The sequence below is a fragment of the Aotus nancymaae genome, unplaced genomic scaffold (genome assembly GCF_030222135.1).
Source record: "Aotus nancymaae isolate 86718 unplaced genomic scaffold, 86718_ANA_hifiasm-v0.15.2.pri h1tg000039l, whole genome shotgun sequence".
Taxonomy (NCBI): Eukaryota; Metazoa; Chordata; class Mammalia; order Primates; family Aotidae; genus Aotus; species Aotus nancymaae.
The window spans coordinates 4,357,178-4,379,633 of record NW_026988453.1 but is presented as its reverse complement, the minus strand read 5'-3'; positions in this window follow the sequence as shown (position 1 = coordinate 4,379,633).

Here is a 22,456-nt window from a genome sequence, read left to right as displayed (position 1 = left end):
CCAGCACCTTGGGAGGTCAAGGCGGGTGGATCAGCAGTTCAAGACCAGCCTGGCCAAGATGGTGAAACCCCATCTCTACTAAAAATACAAAAATTAGCCAGGCGCAGTGGCAGGTGCCTATACTCTCAGTTTCTCAGGAGGCTAAGGCTGGAGAGTCGCTTGAACCTGGGAGGCAGAGGTTGCAGTGAGCCGAGATCACACCACTGCACTCCAACCTGGGCGACAGAGCAAGACTCCGTCTCAGATAAACACGTAAATGAATTAAAAATATCTAATTAGAAACCACCTTGGGGGCTCTGAAGGAGACAATGGAGAGCAAGGGAAAGAGTGGTGGTGAGAGTTGAGTTTGGGCAGGTAGGCTTTGGGGGCCATTGAAGAGTTTTCACCTCTATTGTAAGGGTAACTGAGGTTCGTTTAAACTGGAGGGCTGACAGGATCCAGTCTGCATTTTAAAAACCTCATTCTGGCTGCAGAGATGGAAAAGATTGGAGGAAGGAGGAAGTGAGAGGTGGGAGTCTACCTCCCAGGAGGGCAGTCCCAGGAGAACACCCCAGTGTGTTCTTTCTCATGGTGGGGCCCTGAGCTCCAGGGGCCTCCTGAGCCACAGTGCTGCATTATCCCAGGACAGGGAAGGAGGAGGCTGTGAACATGGCTCAAATCAGAGCCCTTCAGCATTTCAGCTCCCTCTGTTGCCCCCTAGATAGCTCATGCGCTCTTCCCTGAGGCCTGGGGATGGCCTGCAGATCCATGAGTCAAGGTGTGGCCTGCTACCTGGCCTCCGTTTTCCATGTTGTTGTGTTGTTTTCTAAATAGAGACGAGATTTTGCCATGCTACCCAGGCTGGTCTCGAACTCCTGGGCTCAAGTGATTCTCCCATCGGCCTTCCAAAGTGGTGGGATGGCAGGTGCGAATCGCTGCACCCACCCCTGTTCTCCATGTTTTAACAGCAGCCCACACGAGGGAGACCACTCCTTTCTGCGCTGTGTCATGCTTGGGTCCCTCTCATTGCAATAAAATGGAAATTTCAGGACTCCAAGGAACTGAGATGAGTCACACAGTTTTTACCACTCTCCCCGCTTTATCCTCTAGTAAACGTAATGTTCGGTAATACTTAGCTATGTCTGGATCTCCAGCCATTTACCACCACTTCTCAGGGTATAATCTTACTATACCTCCTGATAGACTTTTCCTTTGAGAGACAGAGACAGGATCTTCACTTCATCGATTATGGGAATATCCACGTCAAAACAACTCTGGGAAGTGAATTTGTGTGCATTATTCATTGTTCCTCAGTGCCTTATGGAAAGGGCTCAGTGACTTTGGGTAGGAATAGGGTCACAATTCATTAATGCTCTCCTGTCTCCACAAGAACAAAACACATTGTATGCAGGTTCCAAGAGGCTCAGGCCCCTTAAAGGCCTCTCTCTTGGGACCCTCTAACTCCTGATGGCATGAGTCAGATGAGATGAACTCTGAGATCCTGGCCAACTTTAACCTTCTACAGTCCTGTGACTGAAAGGGAAAGGCCCTGTGGACTTGAAAAGCAGTCCATGTGACTCAGGAGAGTTTCAATTCATTCACAGGCGGCCATTGCCTCTGTTTTGGTGTAAAACTGGTTCTGTCCCAGCCGAGTGAGTCATGGAGGGTGTCCTCTCTCACACCCAACGGGGTCCAGGTAGATGGGTTTGCAGAGGAGTGTTCTAAACAGACATCCAAACATGCTCACACACAAATATACACATACACCACACAACACCAATAGAGTGGCTCTTTGTGAAAGGCAGAAGACTACGAGCTGCCCTGTGGAGACGGCTTCAGAGACTAGGGGCCTTCTCCAGGCCTAGAACTAGGGCATAAGATTCTATTTCAACCACAGTCCCCATCAGGAAGATGAAGCTGGGAGGACCAGTGGACAAATGACACCCCTCCTGTGCTTCCCACCATCCTCCTTGGCCACTGTCAAGGCTGCCCTCCAGTCTACCTGCTCCCTTGAACCATCCACTCTGCCCTGCAGCTGCCTGCCTGGCCTGCATTCCTCCCTATCTCCCATCCAGCCCATGTGTCAGCCTTAGTTCCTGTCTTTCTCATCCCACCTGCAGTGTCATGAATCCCACGTGACCCCATGGGAAAGAAGACCTTGGGGACCCTGAGGGCAATTTCATGCTGGCAAAGCTGGCTTTCAGTGGCAGAGAAACTCGAGCCAGGAGCCAATCCCTAATCTGGAAGGGCCTAGTCCAGCAGGCTCAGCTGGCCCAGGGGCTACAGGAGGGGATCCTTTGGACCCTCAGGAAGGAGAGGCTGGGGAGGAGTCCCTACTCCACTTTCCAGGAACGGATGAGCCATAACAGGCTTCAGTCTATTGAGGCAGTGTAGACCCTTAGAGAATATCAGAGCTGGACAGGATCATTGAGGACATCTAACAACAACAATAAAATTATAACAGTAACAACAACAGTATTAACCCTGACCGAATTCTTGCTACATGCCAGATGGTCTTCTGAATCTCTAGCTATATTAACTCATTTAATCCCTCACAACAAATCCAAAAGGCAGAATCGATCACTAACCGCATTGTACAGAAGGGGAAACTGAGATACAGAGAGATTATGTAACTTGCCCAAGGTCACACAGCTGGTGCGTGGCAGAGCCTGGGTGTGGAGCAGGGCCATCCAGTACAAAGTCCACAATCTTAATGACTATTCTGTGGATCTAGTGGATCCAATCCAATCCCCTTCTTTTCAGAAATGGACACTGAAGCCTGGAGAGAAGTGGTTTCCTCCTGGAAGGCATACAGTGAAGTGGTTTGCAGCCAGATTCGCCTCCTGGTGGGAGTGAGGCACCAAACCCTAAGTCATTCCAGAAAGCCGCTTCCTTCAAGTCTCCACCAGGTCGTGAGGAGGTAAATAAACCACTCCAGCTAAACAGATGCAAACCCACTCAGCTTTGTAACGTTGCATTTTCATTTTGCAGGGACACTTGCCTATTTTTATATAATCAAGCAAATCACAGCACTCACTGGCCCCCAATCTACCGTGTGAGGGTTTCTGCCTGGGTTGTTTCATTTAGCCCACGTAACACCCTATGACTAGTAGCATGTCTCCACTTTACAGAGAAGAGAGTTGAAGCTAAGAGCAACTAAATAACGTTTCCACTCTTACACAGCTAGTAAGTGATCGAGTAAAGATGTAAACCAGGCCATCTGATTCTGCCTCCTGCCCTAGATATCGGATTCTTTAAAAAGACATAGTCTCACACTTTGCAGTTTTCATGGCTGTATTCTTTTCATCATCAATCTTATCCTTAAGAGCTCTAACAGGGCCTATCAGAAGATGAGAAGGGCCTGGCCACTTGCAATTTTTGAGATTTCTGGTATTTTTTTTAAAAGAAGGAAATAGGACTAGAAATAACGGGTAGTACATTTTAAATATTTACATTAAACCACTTAAAACTTAGTTCATTCCTGATGACCTCCCAGTAGGTAAGAGTGTTTACCGGGAACAAACACTATTTGTGGTTAAAGGTATAAAATGAGTGTTCTCTTCTTTCATTTCCATCACTGGTTTTTCTATGGCCATGCGGATAACTCATTTGGTTATAATGTTGGGGCACTTCAAGGAGCACCCCCTCCCCATCCCCATGACAGGCTTTGTCTAGGGCCAGAGTCCAGCAAGGAGGCAGGTCTGCGAGGTTAGAGAAGGCTCTGCCTCACCCCTTCTCCAGGCCCTGGCTCTCTCCGCACAGCGGCTCCAGCTCACAATGGCCTTGGAAGACTGGCCTAGTGACTGGCAGAGAGGAAGGAGGCAGCAAGCCCCTGGGAAAAAGGTGCCCACCTACTCATCTCTCCCAAGAGCGGCGAGGAGGCTGGGGCTGTTGCTGCCACAGCTCAGAGCAGCCATGCCATGTGCCTCTGATAACCCCCAGCGGCCGCTTCTCCTGGTGGCCCTGGGCCTTGCAGGAAGAGGCTTTATGCTGGCAGGAGATGGGGCGGGGCAGGACTGCAGACCCCACCTGGGCAGTCGCCTGGAATCCTCACCCAGCTCTCAGCTAAGTCACCACCCTGAGCAACTCCAAGAACCCAGGGCTGAAAGTCATTTTCTCAGGTGCAGAAACAGGCCAGAAGGAACTAGAATGCTGGGTAAGTAGCAGTGAGGAGGAGCCAGCCACGTTGAGTTGGGAGACCTTAAAAGGGACCCTGAGGCAGACTGGGGCAGAGGGGGCAGGAGACCCGAGTCCTGGAACTGTTTCCTGGAAGCCCCAAGCCGGACAGCCTGACTCAGACTCTTATATTAGAAACAGACTCTGTCGGGCCGGATTTGGAATGGAGTCGCTCTTCCATGCTGAAGAGGACACACTCCTGCCCATGCATGGAGCCTGGCTTATGACGAATCCGAACTCTTCCCGGCATCCAGAGCATTTCACCAACCGACACCCTCCCCACTGACCTCCCAGCGTGTTCCCTCCAACTCAGGCAGGCTGGCTTCTCATCCCCACTGTGTTCTCCCTCCTGCCTGGAGTGCTGACCTCCCTCTCCTCCTGTGATCACCATATTAAGTGACACTTCCATGTGAGTGCATTAATTCACCTCGGTTTTTGGGTATCGGGTCTGTCTTGTAGACACGCTCTGTCTTCTTCTGAGTCCTGGGAATTTCCCAAGAGCCAGAATTACCTCTCCTTCTATTCCACCTTTCCACATCCCACCACAACCCAGGACATGACTCTGATCACAGAAGCTTTATGACAGGGCAGTTTTTCCAGAGCCTGTAGCTGGGAGATGCTCAGAAGCGATATCAACCCTGTCCAATCCCCACCCTGCAAGGAAGAGTTCCCTTTAAGTAAAAGAGTCTTGGCTAGACATGTGTTTAGCAGATTCCCAAAATCGTGCTTCAAGCAGGTCAAATTTCTTGACATGACAGGAAAGAGCCCATTACCAACAGGCCTATCCACACCCAGGAAAGCTGTAAAGTATTATCTGTACTTTGTTATGGAGTTTGGCACTTATTTTGGAGTAGATGAGGAGTCATGGGAGGTTCTCAGGCAGAGAAATAACATATTTATGTTTTAGAAAGAGCCCGTGGGTGGTGAGCATTGGTTGAATTAGAGTGGAAAATATTCTGAAGCCAAGACCTGTCTCTCCCAAGTGTAGGGGCTCCTACATCAGACCCGTGACTCCTAAGGGCAGGTACAGGGACTCCCAACCCCTGTGCTCGATCCTGGACACACACTCAGGGAAAGCTCAATGCCTGTGGACTGATTTACCTGAGGTGGAAATTGAGGCTGATGGGGACATAACTTATCTCCAGGAACCCTCACTCCCCCTGGCCAGCCCAGAAAGGGACCCTGGGGATGCAACTATGTGTCACAGTCCCCCTGCCTCCAGCGTGGCTCCTTCCCTGGCATCATCTGTCCTCCTTCTGGCACCAACTTCCCAAATTCCCAGCAGCCCAGCCACACACAGCTGGTGGTAAAGATCAGGCTGAAACCCCATCCCTGCCCAGTGGCTTGGCTCTGGAGCACTGCACCAAAGCAGAACACGGCAGGCAGGACAGGCTGAGGGCTGGGCAGGGAGCGGCTGGGGTTTGCTGGGCACCTCAAGTCCTTGGGAAGTATGGGGAGGAAATGTGGCTGAACTCCCCTGCCTAAGAAACATACGGACAGGACCCTCCTCCTAGGGTTGGTGAGGAGACAGTTCCTGCCCACAGGAGGCTTAGCCTCAGGCTTCCACGTAGGATGGCAGAGGCAAAATCTAAGTCCTCTGATTGAGGAGACATGATCTCCACTGTCAGGTCACCATTAAATGGTATCTGTCATTGCTATGGTCAGCTCCAACAGCCATCCTGTCTCTGACAAGTGGAAATTGAAACTAACAGGTATTATGCATCTACAGTGGGTGACCGCGCAAGGTACTCAGCACTGGGCAATTCTCTCTTTAATCATCTCATTTCGTGTTGCTGTTTCCACTGTGGATTGTAGAGAGGTGTTTGTACGTGCTGTAGCCTCTGCCTAGCTGACTGGTTTTCAGATTGGTTTAACGTGACCTTTGATTGTCGAACACAAAGTAACTAGCACTTATTGTCACTGCAATTATCCTATCCATCTTAGGGCATGGCTTGGTTTATGGGCTTTCTCCCCACATAAAATGCAACTTCGATTGCAAGCCCCATGAGAGGGATTCTGTCTTGTTCACTGATTTTGATAATAGCGCTGGACATTTATTTATTTATTAAATGAACAGGGCCTGAGAGAATCTGCAAATAGTTCACCTGACTCAAATTTTAAGGGGGAGTAGGGGAGGGTGAGGAAGAATAGATTCATTTCCACCGCAACTTGATTTTAAGTCTAGAGATATTTGGAGACTCTTCTGTCACTGTAACTATGAGAGGGGAGGAGATGTCTATTAAGGCTTTGTATAATGAAACTGGAAGACAGGGAAGGGAGAGGTTCCACATAAAAGAGAACAATAAGATTCTGAGTGGGAATGAAACCCACTGGGAATTATACACTTTAACAGCCAAGTTAGAAACATGGCTAGGCCAGGCACGGTGGCTCATGCCTGTAATCCAGCACTTTGGGAGGCCGAGGCGGGCAGATCACCTGAGGCCAGGAGTTCGAGACCAGCCTGGCCAACATGGCGAAACTCGTCTCTACTAAAATACAAAATTAGCCAGGCATGATGGCGGGTGCCTATAGTTTCAGCTACTTGGGAGGCTGAGGCAGGAGAATCGCTTAAACCCGGGAGGTGGAGGTTGTAGTGAACTGAGATTGTACCACTGCACTCCAGCCTGGGTGACAGAGTGAGACTCCATCAAAAAAGAAAGAAAGAAAGAAAGAGAGAAGGAGATAGAGAGAGAGACAGAGAGAGGGGAGGGAGGGAAGGAAGGAAGGAAAGAAAGAAAGGAGAGAGAGAGAGAAGGAAGGAAGGAAGAGAGGGAAGAAAGAAACGTGACTGGTCCTAGCCTTAGAGCTAGGGGCTGAGAGTAGGGTTATGATGTAGGATTAATAGAGAAACCCTCTCTTGCCTCAGCCCCAAGTGCTGCGTTACGACAATGTTTTACAGTCACCATGTGGCTTGCCAAAGCTGTCCACTCTCCCGATTCCTGAGCAGCGATAGAGAATTGGTTAACAACTGGAGACTGAAAGGGCGCCACAGTAGAAAGCAAAACCCACCTCTCTACCGATTTTTGTTTAAAGAGCATGACTGGTGCTTCAAGGATTCAGTCAGAATTTGAGATGCAAAGTGTTAAAATTTCCTCAAATATTTAAATATTTCCAAACACAAATACAAAAGAGCAGCAAAAGGAAATACATTGAGTGCTGGAGTAACATCAGTTACTCTAAAGTTAGAACCAGGAGTTGGGGTGTGTTTGTTGATATGCAAGGCACTTGGCTCTGTGCAATGTGGAAAACTTTGCCCCATGAGGTCTTGTTGTCTGAAAATTTGCATCTTTTTTTACTTCCCAAATGTTTTTACCACAATTAATCCCTATTCATTTAATTTCTCAAACATAGCCACAAATAAATTTGGGGTTTCTTCTCTAAAAATTAAATCTTATATTCCGGAAGGTTTGTGCCACTGTCAGAGTCCAGCAAATGGCAGAGGTCAGGTGGACATGGAGCCCTTTACCACGACAGTAACTTTATGCCCTGGTTTAGTGCCAGGTGCCACGCTGGGCTCTTAAATGTATGGGCACTTTTAATCCCACAACCCCTCTGTAAGGTGGGATTCCTATGCCTACTTTACACATAGCAAACCTGGGACATGGGAGGTGAAGTAAGTTTAGGTGACAGAGTGAGTCCTGATGAATGCAGTGGCAGAGCTGGAAATGAAACTGGCACACAAGTCTCTTGGCCTCTCAAAATGTAGTCTCCGCCATTTATAAAACAAGAAACAAGGTGTGCGTGAATGCAACCCCGTTCTGTTCCCCCTAAAGAAGTCCTCCTAGAAAACCAGAAAAGACATAAGAAAAAGAAAGGAAGGGAGTAAGGGATGGATGGAAGGAAGGAGAGAGCATGTGGAAGAAAGAGAAAGACAAACTAAAAATAAATAAATGAAAGGAGAATTCCACAGAGGAATACCATTAGTACCAGCCATGAGACAGACACTTTGGTTGTTTAGCTCAGTGACGTCCTTTGGTGCTGCTCTGTCCAGATGCCCAGCCAGCATCAACCAGTGATTTCAGGCAGCCAGAGCGTGCTTCTCCCTCTTCTGTCCCAGCTTTCCTTTTCCTAAACTCCCATTCCTCCCACTTTCCCTGCAGTTAATTCTGGAAAGTGCCCCAGGCAGTCCCTGAGCTAACTTAGACAATATCCCAGGGGGCCACCTGTCAGTCTAGGTTTTTAGATGTTTGCTCCTGGGAGACTGACTGAGCCGGCTGGATCTCATTAATGCCCAGGGCGGAAAAGGACTTTGCTGCCTGGTGACTGATTTGTGTCCCTGGAGGAACTCGATCAGGAACCGCTTGACAGTGCGCCAGTATGGTGGCTTCACAGAACTGAGAACCTGAAGACTTGAGATCCATTCTTGGTTCAGTCTTGTGTCCATCCTGAAGATAGTAATGCTGGTGTTCATCTCCATGCTGGAGAAAATTCTCAGGGACTCTCTTCCCCATTTCTTCTCATTGCATGGGTGTGATCTGACCCGCATGAGTGGAAAATGGGGTCCTGAGCCTGCTGGTTCTCTCCTGGGGCTTTCTTGTCTAAAGGGCCTTTCGATGTCCCCCCATGATGGCTCCACTGGTGATACAATGAAGTCTTTTCATTGGCATCTCCTGAGTCTCCTAGAGTGCCCCGAGTGCCCTCTCTGCAAGAGGTTGGGAGCAGACTTTTCAGGTATACTCTCTATTTTATTTTTAAAACTCTTGTGGGTGAAAAAACTGCCCTTACATTCTGGTAACATGAGAATTGAAAGGAAAAGAAATTTTCATTTCCTGGCTGACTTTCTGAGATCAGTTTAAACTATAAGCTAAAAGGACCAAGACCACAAGCTATGGTAGAAATGAGAATTACGAGGAATTTGGTACAGTGGAGGTGCCTGAACTGTCAATGATATTATATCCTGGTCCACACTGGGGACATTTATGATCCTCTAGAAGAACTGGATTGGTATGGAAACTATCTCAGGATTTACAACTACACTGACATTTCCTAGTCATGTGACTGTAGCCTGAACGTCTGTTTCCTCATTTGTAAGAAGGGATGACAATACTCTTACTGGAAGGAGTATAGGCTTTTTAACCAGACAGACCCAGGTTTAAATTCCACTTTTACTGAGCCTGGAGTGGATGGAAGAGAGAAGGGTCCAGTGATCACATTGGGCCATAAGACCATAGAAATGACTTTGACTTTGACTCTGAATAAGATGGGAAGCAGTTGCAATGTTTTGAGCAGAGGGATCATAAGATGTAACTCATGTTTTTAAGAGACTGGCCTGGCTGCTGGATTGAAAATAGACTGAAGGGAAAAATGCGTGGAAAGTCGGAGACCCAGATATGCAGCCCCTGCAATAATCAAAGTGAGCAAGGATGATACCTTGGAGGATGGTGTCACAGTGGAGATGGTGAGCAGGTTAGATTCTAGACGTACTTGCAGGTAGGGTCTAAGGATTTACTGACTTGTCAGTTTACCATTACATAATTGAGTAGTTATTTCTTAAGACTTTGTCCAATCTACTAAACTGACTATGGGGCAAGAATCATACGTGTATTTTATGCACTGATGAGTTTCTTGTGTTGAGCTCAGTTCAGCAATATTCGATGAAGGAATGAAACCCGAACATCTTGACAAGCTCTGTCTGCTGTGCCCCCTGAGCCAACGATCTCTTGCCCACTCTCTCCACTCCTCTCCAGCAATTCTCTGAATCCACAGCAAAGTGACAGTTTGGCTAGAGCTGAGGCCAGAGAGGAATTGCAGCCATGGGCAAGGAGGGAGAGTGGTGGAAAAGTCGTGATGGAGGTGGAGGGAAAGGAAATGTGGAGAGGAAAAGGACGTACTCAGCCAGCAGCCTGAATAATCACAGGGCTAGAGAGCGGGGAGATGGGAGAGTCACATGGAGGATGGAGGCTGGGGCCAAAAGAAGAGAGAAACGGAGTCTAAGCTTTGCTATGACTAATGTTGCTGTGGGTGCTCCTCTGAGATCAGTCCACCAGTGACACTGATTCACGGGCATGGTAGGGATGGACTTTACATCAGAAATACTGGGAGCCATGGAGTTGTTAGCTTGTGCTCTGCCCTGGGCACTAATGGTCAAAGATCTATGCCTGATTTATCTGACTTCCTCCTCTTTTGTAGCCTGCTGGTTCTGGGACAGGGTAGAAATGGATGTGGGTGGGTGGAGATATTGGGGTTGAAGAGGTGTCTAAGTCTGCTTTATGCTGCTATAGCAGAACACCACAGGCTGGGAAACTTATGAATGATAAAAGTTTATTTGGCTCATGATTCTGGAGGCTGGGAAGTCCAACAGCATGGCACCAGCATCTGGTGAATGTCATCTCATGACGGAAGGCAGAAAGCAGAAGAGTGCATGAGACAGAAAGAGAAAGGGGGATAAACTTATCCTTTCTATCAGGATCCCACTCCCATGATAACTAACCCATTCCCAAGATAATGGCATTAATTTTCCCATGAGGGCAGGGTCCTCATGACTTGATCATCTCTTAAAGACCCCACCTCCTAATGCCAGCACAATGGCAATTACATTTCAACATGTGTTTTGGAGGGGGCATTCAAACCATACCAAGGGGCATGTGTATGTGAGAGCAAAGCTGAAGGAGGAGAATGGTGCACATAGAGTGTGAATGCACCTCAGGGACAGAGCAGACCGTGACCGGGGTCTGAAGGAGAATAAGAGAGAGGATCACAAGGAAGGGGGCACAGGGATACAGGGATGCTCCTCTTCTGACCCATGTCATCTTCTTTTTAAATTAGTGATCCTCCCTCACCAGGCCATCACACACCATCCCTGTCTTCAGCAGGGATTCACACATGTTCACAGGCTGTCATAGCTGTGGCCACAGCCCACGCTCACTCCCACACACAGCTCACCTTGCTACCTGCGACATACATGTGCACACACTCCTTGCTTTCTCCACTGCCTCACCCATAGAATAACCTCACACATTTGGTTGTCTAACATGTGTAAGTATGCAAACACATGCATACATACCACACACACGCACACATACCACACACGTGCGCACACACACACACACACATCTAGGCAACAGGCAATTTAGTCTTAAGATCATAAGTGCTGCCCTGAAATGTGAAGCCTTCCTTGCCTCATCATTCTTCTTCTAGGTCTGATCTGGAGAGAGAAAATTCTGATGATACTGGAATTTTTTTCTAGCCCAACATACCTATAAGAGCCTTATTGTAGTCCTTCCAATCAAAGGCCCCCTTTGCTGCCTCCGAGCCTATTTTAAAGTCACTTAATCTGCTCTGAATCCGGATCTCTTTTTGTCAAGTACTATTCTTCAAAGCTTGTTGAAGCTCTGTCTCTGCCAGAAACCTTCCCTGGTTAATTCTTCTTGACTCAGTTTCCTCCTGCCCTCTCCTCCGTATCTCCCCCTCCATCTGCTGCCATTTCAGCATCACATGAATGCAAAGAAGCCTGCCAGAGACCAGGCCTGCATGTCTTATCCACTCCCCTACACACACACACACACACACACACACACACACACACTCTCAATACACAATCCCTATGAGCTCCCTAAGGAGAGGACGGTGTCTCCTTCTCCCTCTGGTTATCCCCACAGCACCTCAGCCTGGGTTCTGCCCAGGAATTACTCAGTCCTGGGTGTTTTGCCAGGAGATGGGATCTTTAAGGGCAGAGACCCGAGCAGACTAAGTGTATCACATGTTTACCGAATGACTGCCTGAGAAATGGAGAGGGGTGGAGGGGACAGTCAGAGAGTGGCTGGCTCAGCATTACAGGTGCTAGGGTGAGGCTTCTCACCCAGCAAGGCCAGACTCAGAACTTGACACGGGCCTCCCCTACTACAGAATGACCTACAGGAGCTTGCCCTTGACTGGCTGGAGATGATTTAGCACCCCTCCAGCTCTAGCAATGAATGAGCTGCCCAGGCTGTTAATTGCCTTCAGTTAATTGTTAGCTTTTCTGCCAGGGACACTCTGGCGAGGAGAGGAGGTGAGAAGAACCTGACTACGGGGAAGGAGGGCAAGTCTTACAGGGCAGGGAGTTGCGGAGCCTCTACAGTCTAAGGGGACGTGGGCAAATCGATCCCCTGTACTGAGGGCCACCCCGGGAGGTGAGAGGCCAGAGACAAAGGGCCAGGAATAGAAAGAGATTTTTATATTTGCTTACAATCTATTTTTAATGTCCCATAAACATGCTTTGCTCGTAACCAAGGCCTAACTGAGCTTCCAAGCAGGCTCATTCCAGTTGCCCCCCAAGAATTCCTCAAAGATCATCCCATCAAAGTCACAAAATCCTGAAATCAAGAGAGTCAGCAACTCCTGAGTCACAGGTCTGGCACTACCCAAGGGCTGTGATTGGGGCCATTTATGGCTGGTCCCAAAGAAAAGGGTGAAAATAGGTCAAGACAGGTTTTCCAAAGAGATAAGGAGAGATGGGCATGGAGGAGGCATGAACAGGCTGGAAACACATCTCTCCTTCCTCCTCTCTTCCCCTCCTGTCCACCCACAAGCTGGTTTCTGACCAGCCTGGAGTGGCAGAGCTACCTCCAATGGGCACTGAGAATCACAGCAGTGTGGTTGGGGCAAGGCAGGGTGCAAAAGGAAGGGTGAGCTGCTATTTGAACTCAAATTCTCACTGGGTCCTTTCACCTGATGTTCTCTAGCTTGTGTTTGTTTCCCTGACTCTGCAACACACATCTGGGTGCCTCTCCTTTCTGGGGAAATTGGGAAGGTTGGTATGATGACCAAGAGAAGTTTCCTGCTGCTCCTTGGGACAAGGTTGCTGAGTCCAAAGGATATTATCAGAACCCTTAGGCTGCAAGCCCAGCCCATATTCCCCAGCTGGTGGCAGAGGAGGGTTGGGGGCGGCCTGCAGTTAATTTGCAGTGGTGTGAAAATCCTAATTCTAGCTACAGTCGGGATTTTCTGAAGAACACAATAAACTCAGGAACACCCCTTTCAAAAGAAAACCCCTCAAACTACTCCCAAGGTAAAGATTCACTTTGCCAAGGCTTCCTTTACACACACATACACATACACACACACACACACACTCTCTCTCTCTCTCTTTCTCTCACATGCACACACACACACACACTCTGTACCTTTGTACATACTTTGTATTTATTTATTTATTTTAGAGACCAGGTCTCACTTCATCACCCAGGCTGGAGTGCTGTGGCAGTCATCATTCACTGCAACCTCGAACTGAAATCCTGGGCTCAAGCGATCCTCCTGCCTTGGCCTCCCAGAGCTCTGGGCATACCTTCATACTCATGAAGGGGAACTAAGTCATGGGAAACAATACGGTGCTCAAGAATAAAGGGGAACTGGAAGTTTCCCTTCCAGGAGGAGTCCAGGAAAATATTCCCCCAATCACTTTAAGGCCCACTGAAACAAGATGGCTGCCTCTGTTCAAACAACTCTTGGAACATACGGTACACACACACTAGTAAGAACAGAAGCTGAAAGGGAAAGGTTGGTACTATGACCACAGGAAAGGATCTTTGCTCTCTCTCAAACTTCTTGGGAACTTTACAGAGAATGTGATGGACACTGATCTGAGTGAAATTCATTCGTTCATTTAATAAATATTTATTGAGCTACTTCTGTAGACAGATATTGTGCAAGGTGCTGGGGTCCTTGTCCTCACAAAGTTTTCAGTCTAACTTACATTCTAGCATGAGATACAGGTGAAACAAGTAACCACAGAGAAGCATAGCAAAGGCTTTAGTGGGGGACTATCAGTCAGAGCTCAATGGGAGCACATACAGGAACACCAACCGAAAACTGGGGGAGGAGAGCAATCTGAGGAGGCTTCCTGGAGGAGATGACTGGATGAGAAGGATCTAGTTAAGTGGAGAAGATGGAAGAAGCAGCAGAGAAAACAGCATACGCAGAGGCTTAGAGGTGGAAGAAAGAGGGGGTGCCCCAGAGGAAACAAAATAAGTCCATTACATCTGAGATAATTCCTCGAGGCCCCTCCTCACCAAAGACCTCCCAGAGCTGTTGGGCACCCTGTCTCCTCACCAGCCACACACAAGCTAATGAGGATCTGCTTCAGGATTTCTTCCTAAGTGCGTCTGAAAGGTCTGGTAAGGTCAGTGAGAAGATTTGTGTGGGGCTCCTTCCTTAGGGCAGGACTGAACACAGTGGCCAGAAGACCTGTGGGGGGCAGGTGTGGTGGCTCACGCCTATAATCCTAGCACTTTGGGAGGCCGAGGTGGGCGGATCACCTGAGGTCACGGGTTCGGGACCAGCCTGGCCAACATGGCGAAACCCCGTCTCTACTAAAAATACAAAAATTAGCCGGACTTGGTGGCACATGCCTGTAATCCCAGCTACTTGGAAGGCTGAGGCAGGAAAATCGCTTGAACCCAGGAGGTGGAGATTGCAGGGAGCTAACACCACTGCACTCCAGCCTGGGCAACAGAGTGAGGCTCTGTCTCAAAAAAAAAAAAAAAAAAAAAAGACCTATGGGTCTCCTCCCTCTTGACACAGCACCCCACGGCTCCATTACCGAAGAGCAATCTTGTTGACCCTTGGTTAGTGTTCCCCAGTGGCTTCTATCTACTGATGACCTCTGGTGGGATGGGTGAGGGAGGGGCCCCATGCTTCTGCAGGTCCAGGGTACATCTTAGCCAGCCAATGACATTACAGAGAAATGCCCACTGCTGCCTCTTGGGGTGCCCACCCATGCCCCAACCTTAAACCACTTCTATTAGAAGCCAGCAAACTATGGTGTACAGCATTTTTTTTTTTTTTTTTTGAGACAGAGTTTTGCTATGTTGCCTAGGTTGGCATGCAGTGGCACAATCTCGGCTCACCTCCCTGCTTCAGCCTCCCTGGTTCAAGTGATTCTCCTTCCTCAGCCTCCCAAGTAGCTGGGCCTACAGGCACCCACCTCTACACCCAGCTAATTTTTGTATTTTTAGTAGAGACGGGGTTTCACTATGTTGGCCAGCCTGGTCTTGAACTCCTAACCTCGTGATCCACCCACCTCGGCCTCCCAAAGTGCTAGGATTACAGGTGTCAGCCACTGCGCCCAACCACAGCCTATTTCTATAAATAACATTTTATTGGAAAAAGCCAAGCCCATTTATTTACTTATCACCTGTGGCCACTTTTGTGTTCCAACAGCAGAACTGAGTCGTTGGCACAGAACTTGTATGACCTGCATAAAATATTCACTATCTGGGCCTTTACAGGAAAAGTTTGCAGACCCCTGAGCTACATTATCTGAATACTTTAAATCCTTATATATGCCCCAACAAATCCCTGAAAGCCTGCCCCCAGAAATTTCATTTCACCAAATGCCCTGGCATCATAAGTTGTCAACACTGAGAAACATTGACAAGAAACATGAAGAATCCCCTTCTATGGAGATTTGTAAGAAGAGCTCTCAGTTGGGCATGGAGGAGGGGTCGTCCGGCAGAGAAGCAGGACGTGGGCTCCTTCACCTCCTAGCCCTCTGAGTGAGCTGAGACCGGATGATGGAGGGATGACGTGGAAGGTTATGACAAAAGATTATGAAATCATGGCAGCTGTGAGAGAAGCGTCAGGTGGAAACAAGAAGGGCTAGGTCATTGGGAGGCCAGGGCTCCTGGAAGAGCAGGAAGAGGGCTCCATGCTCAGCCCTCGTGACTCATGAGATAGAGAGACCCTGTCAAGTGATGTTTTCTGATGGCTGCCTCATCAGCACCCCTAATCCTACAGGGTTTGCACACTCCTCTTCTGTCCCACAACGACAGCTGAACTCACTCAAGAGGCCCAGACTGGCCTGTTGGACAGTACAGAAAGAGAAGCAAGTGAAGTCTGAGAGGGAGGAATTCTCCAGGGGGGGATTGGAGGATTGTAAATCCGAAAGGGCCTCCAGAGGTCATCTTGATCACCCCTTCTCTGGCGAGAGTGGCACACACCCAGCTGGAGGGAGGGAGAATATTTTTGGTGGATGCAGTCTGAGGCTGACAACTATACTGTTAGTAAGTTCTTCCCAGCCCCATCCCTGCTGGGCCTGGGTGACTCAGAGGATGGATTCTGGAGCCGGAGGGTCTGGGTTTGAATCCCAGCTCTGACAGTTCCTTGCTGTATAACTTGGGTCAAATAATTTAACCTTTCTATTTCTCTGTTTCCTTATTGTAAAGTGGGAATAAAATGATGTTTGGGGTAAGGTCTTTCAAATTCCAGAGGATTTTTTCATCACTTAATGTGTGCCAGACACTGTGTTAGGCACTTTATGCAGGTTGGGTCATTTGGAAGGGCTTCGCCGGAGATAGTGAGACTCCATTGATATGTGCCAACATCTTCATGCTGGGAGCACTTATTCCACTGTCTTCTTCCTGGAACTAATTTTCAGGCCTCAAGGGTAACTGTAGGAGGTCCTTCCCTAGTTACTCCTGCCTGTGTCTGCCCCTCCTAACCATGGCCGGACAGTCCCTGTCCCAGGCTAAGCCAGCTGCAGTTGGCTGTGATTAATGGCCTCTATTAACAGCATGTTGTAAACTGATCAAGTACACAGTGCCCAAGAAGATCTCACCTCTGCTAAATTCCACACCAGTGAGTACTCACTCCTTAACCCCTGAAACCTCCTGCGTTGCCTCGTTTGAGGGACATAGTGACAGAAAGTACCTTTACCAGAGGAATTCAAAATGCTCTGGAAGCAGGAAACAACACCATGAATTCTTTAGGGGAAAGGCCAAATCCTAAAACCTGGTTTCACATGGAGTGGAGCCTGGGGGAGATGAGATTAAAGTCCAGGTCAGGGAAGGTAGTTTCCATCAGCCTCAAAGAAATCCCAGGACAGACTCTGACCAACAGCTGCCTGCCCTTGGATAGGAGAAAGTCACTTTCTCCTATTTGGGCATCGGTTTCCTTATTTGTTAAATGAGAAATTTGGTTCAAAATGATTCCCACTCTCCTACTCTAATTGGTAGACGTAAGAGTGGTTCTGATCACAGCAATCTTTTTACCAACAACAAAAAAAATCGCACTCCAGTCCTTAGTCCCATTCCTTCTTTCCCTGAGAGAATCTCTGCAAAGCAGCAGCCCTCTTCCACCTGGTCATCCCCTGCTCTCTACACTCATCCGACCAAACAATTAGGTTGGTTTCCTTCAAGTCGATTATCAACATTTTTTTTAAAACGATGACATTGGCATTCCTTGGTGAGCAAGGCTAGAGAGGGATGTGAGATCCACAGTCCAAAGAAAGCCTTGCACTCCTGACGCGTTCTTTCCAAATACTTCGGAGTCTCTGTTTTATCCTTAAAAGGCAAAGAGAGGCACAGGTTTTAGCTTAACCCTGCGCAGGTGAGAAAACTGAAGGCAAGGGGCAGGTGGGGGGTTAGAACCCGTGAGGCTGCTGCCGCCTCTGCTCCCTCCCTGCTAGGCTCTGTCCCACAACGCCCCAGAGCAGGAGCTGAAAGCCTCTAACACCCACAGATCCCTCTCTCTATGAGTGCAATGTGAGGTACGTAATCTCTCTCGTGTAAAGTGATTATGTGTAAAAACAGCGGATTAGTGTCTCCGTGCTGCTATGTCTTCCGGGATCAGCAGGACCCAGCCTCCTGTCCCGCCCCGGGACACTGAACGGTGACCTCCGGGCGCGGTAAATCGCCGCGGCGCCCGGGACCCAGTGGCCAGCGCACCCCCGCGAGAGGGCCCGGCGGGCTTTCCACGACCTTCGCTTCACGCTTTTAGCCCGCCGCCCGGCAGGGGGCCTGGGTCCTCCCAGCTCCACCCCGTGCCCTCCCCGCCGCCCCCCTCAAATCCTTCCAGGCTCGGCCCCGCGTGGGGAAGGACGGAGCGAGCGGGCGGCTGGCTGGAGGCCCGAGTCTCGGGGATTGGTTACATTTTTCCCCCGGGTTAATTACCACGGATGGGAATCTGAGCTGTGCCTGTCTCGGGCACAACAAGCCTTGTCGCCTGGTGGGGGAATCTCAGTCTTACTCAGGTAACACCTGCTGGCCCGGGACAGAAATGTCCTCATTCTGGAGGGCGCCACCTCCCGCAGAGGATTGCAAACGCCCCAGGCGGCCTGGACCCGGGGTGGAGCCTCCCTGGGTAGAGATTGGACGGGGTGGTGACGGGACTGGACGGGGTGGTGACGGGACTGGACGGCTGGAGTGTGCGGTCACTCGGGGGTGGGGCTAGGGCGGGCCATGTTTGAGCTGCGAGGCCCAGGCCTGAAAGGAATCCCTCCTTGGCCAGCCCCACCCTGTTTAACCCTGATGCAATGCACTTGCCCTTTGCGTTTACCCGGGGCAAATATTTAACCTTTCCATTTTTTGCACTGACTTAATGAGTCTCCGTGTCTAGCACAGGGCTTGACACATAGTAGGCATCCGATATCTGTTTGTGAATGCACGAGTCCATCAGCGTGTCTGTCTCCTAGGGGAGTGGCGTTCTCAGACTTGTCAGCGTTTTAGGACCCAGTTATGACATGTCACGTGGGCTACTACTGGTAAAAATGTGAGCATCCAAATGAGTGCATTTTTCACTTTTAAGGGTAAGTTGAAATAGATCGAAGACTATTTCCATCATAATGCTGCTCACTCTCTTGACTCTGATGTGCTATCATGAATGGGAGAGAAAAGGGTGGAGATTGTAGGGAACACGTTATTTGGCTCTTCTTCTAGTAATAGCTTCTGATTTCATCTTAGGGGATGACCTTGGGCCGACAATCAAGGTGTCCTGACCTTCCTGCCAAGGAGCAGGCTTGAGACCAAGTTAGGTCCAAGGGACTGTCATCTGGACTTTGAATGCTGAATAGTGACCTAAGAATAAGGGGGAAATCCATCACAGCCAATGCACCCCTGTATCATGCCAGGAGAGGCCCTAGTTTCAGCCTTCTTCAAGTCTTGTTTTTCAGTCATTTCTTAGATGATAAGAATTTCCCGCTTCTTTCCAACAAACTCTTTTTTTCCTTAAGTTAAACAGATAGTTTCTGTTGCTGACAACCAAAGCACCCTGACTGCAGGAGTCACAGCTGAAGATTGGGAATATGTAACACTACCTAGCTTCTCTGGGAAGCAACTCAGTAGATTGCGTTCAGCATTAAAGAATCCTTAGTCGGCATTATTATTATTATTATTATTATTTTGAGACAGAGTCTTGCTCTGTCGCCAGGCTGGTGTTCAATGGGGCAATCTTGGCTTACTGCAACCTCCACCTCCTGGGTGCAAGTAGTTTTCCTGCCTCAGCCTCCTGAGTAGCTGGGACTGCAGGTGTGCGCCACCATGCCTGGCTAATTTTTGTATTTTTAGTAGAGACAGGGTTTCACCATGTTGGCCAGGATGGTCTTGAACTTCTGACCTTGTGACCCACGCGCCTTGGCCTCCCAAAGTGCGGGGATTACAGGTGTGAGCCACTGCACCCAGCCAGTCTACCCTATTATTTTACAGATGAAGAACTAAGGTTCCAAAAAGTTCAGTGACAAATTCAAGGTCACACAGCCAGACTCACAGGATCTCAGAGTTAAAAGGGAAGTCAGAGTCATTCATTAAACTTTTCATCTGATAGTTAAATTGTCTCTGAAATAGCTTCAACAAGTGACCATTCAAAAAAATGTGTGAATACCATCAGAGATAGCAAGAAATCTCTCTGGGCAACCCATTCCTCTTCCACATGGCATCCCCTCAGATAGCCAAAGACTGCTATCACCACCAAGATTTCTCTTCCCCAGGACAATGTCCCGTTTCCTGTAGCTGTTCCTCATGTGGCAGGGTTTGAGGCCTTCACCATAATGGCCACTGTCCTCCAAAGGCATTCTGGTCTGTTCCTTGGAGCATGTGTCCCTAAAATGGAACAGAGCACCCAGTTGTAGGCTGCTGGTGCCGAGTAGGTGGATCACCACTACGCTTATTCTAGAGAAAATGAGTTCTTAGGTCCTAAGTTCCTCTAATTCATCCTGAGGCCAAATTAGCTTATTTGTTTGTTCTTGTCAGTCACATTACACTTGTACTCTTCACTCAGCTATCCTCAGTTACATTTACCTGTTCCACTCGTATTTGTGTAAGTGGGAAACTTAGTTTCAGCCTTCATTTCAACCTTACAAGATCTTCTTTGATCCTAATATTCCCTGCTCCTCTACCCTCCTCCCTAACCCACCTCTGTACCTTCACACAGCTTTGCAGTTTCCGCAATTTTCCAAGCATGTGCTCTCTCCCCATCTAAGTTCTTTACACAAATGTGTGCATTCTAATCACTTTAGCCCAGGAGTTCAGACCAGCCTGGGCAATGTAGTGAGAACCTGTCTCTTAAAAAACAAAAGTAATAAAATTAGCTGGGCATGATGGTACAAGCTTGGAGTCCCAGCTTCTTGGGAGGCTGAAGTGGGAGGATCACTTGAGCCCAAGAGGTCAAGGCTGCAGTGAGCCATGATAGCACCACTGTACTCCAGCCTGGGTGACACAGTGAAACCTTATCTCAAAAATGAATAAGTAAATAAAAATAATGCCCCCCATACTGATTATGTGTACCAGGAACTAAAAACCTTTAATTAATTAATTAATTTATTTTTTGAGACAGAGTCTCGCTTTGTTGCCCAGGCTAAAGTGTAGTGGCATCATATCAACTGACAACCTCTGCCCCCCAGGCTCAAGCAATTCTCCTGCCTCAGCTTCCCAAGTGGCTGGGATTACAGGTGCCTGCCACCATGCCAGGCTATTCTTTGTATTTTTAGTAGAGACAGGATTTCACCATGTTGTCCAGGCTGGTCTTGAACTCCTGACTTCAAGTGATCCACCTGCCTCAGCCTCCCAAAGTGCTGGGATTACAGGCATGAGCCACCATGCCTAGCCTAAAAAACTTTTTAAATTAGAAAATCCCTGTAAGAATCTGAAAAAGTTTAAGAACATCTTTATTCCCCTCCTGTAAAACACACCTCTATATATTCATACCAGATTCATACAAGATTGTGTATGGTGATAACACTGAGTACCTTACGTCTCAGCAATTTTCTACTCCTAGATATATACCCAAGAGAGATAAGTGCATATGTCCACCAAAAGACATTTACAATAGTAGTAGCTTTGTTCACAATAGCCAAAGACTGGAAACAACACAAATGTCCAGCTGTGATAGAATGGATAAGTAAATCGTGGTGTATTCATACAAAGGAATACTATTTTGCAATGCAAATGAATGAACTGCTACATAGAACAATATCGATAATTTTCAAAAATATAATGGTGACTCAGAAAAACCAGATGTTGGAATTCACTTGGGGTTGCTGGCAAAATATTAGGGAAATATTAGGGAAAGTTAGATTATAGTCTCAAACCTTTTGGAAGGCCAAAAGGTTTTGATGGAATGGGCTGAAGGCAGCCAGTTCATTACATTAGAATTTTAAGTCATAGGGTAAAAGATTAGGAACAATAAAAGTTTCCCCAGTTGAGTCTGTTTACCCCACATCCCTTTGTCTCTGCTCTAATTTGTTTGCTCATGTACACTCTGTGCTGGATGGCCCTCTCAGGGGGAGGTCAAAGGGGAATTACCAGTTAATGGTGTTTACTCTGGGCCTCAGAACCTAAAGCTTTTGTCATTCATAAAACCACTCTTTTAACCATGTTAATTATCCACAAGCATGTTGACATAGAAGCTCTGTTATTAAATCTATACTGAATAAATGTGAGAAAGGACAGGGAGTCATGATCACTTAGCTGCAATCACTCTCTGAAAGCAGCCGACGACCATCCCTAGCCCACTCAGTGCGTGTGAACGTATTCATTCATCCATCGTTAAGTTAGGGTCTGCAGGACAGACCTCTGCAGAGGGTGATCAGTGTCTCAGGTGGTGACCCCAACGTGATCGAGGTATCAGCCAGGCACAGATGAAGAGTAGTTACTGTATGATTTAATTACAGGACTTTCAAGAACAGGCAAAAACCAATCTATGTTGAAAAAACTCAGAATACTTGTTACCTTCACAGTGAAGGAAACTAGGGCACAAAGAGCTTTCTAGGGGAACTGGGAATGATTTGCATCTATAGTTATACAAGTTTATGCATAGATAATGAAACCATCCTTGCAAAAATTATATCAGTAAGAAACTTATATTAGGGGAGATCTGGTCTAGTTAAACTTCATCTTAACTTTTGGCCTTTAAGCTGCCCTTAATTATTCCTGGGCTTAGGCCAAGCTAACTTTGGGAGACATTTAGCTTATAGTTGAAAGGATAATAGCCCATCCCCAAAACTCAGCCACCTTTGCAAAGCTAATGAGAGACCACCAGGCTAGGAGGATAGAGAAGACTGCAGTCAGCTAAGGTGTAGACATAAATGATTGCCAGTCATTATTCTGGAAGT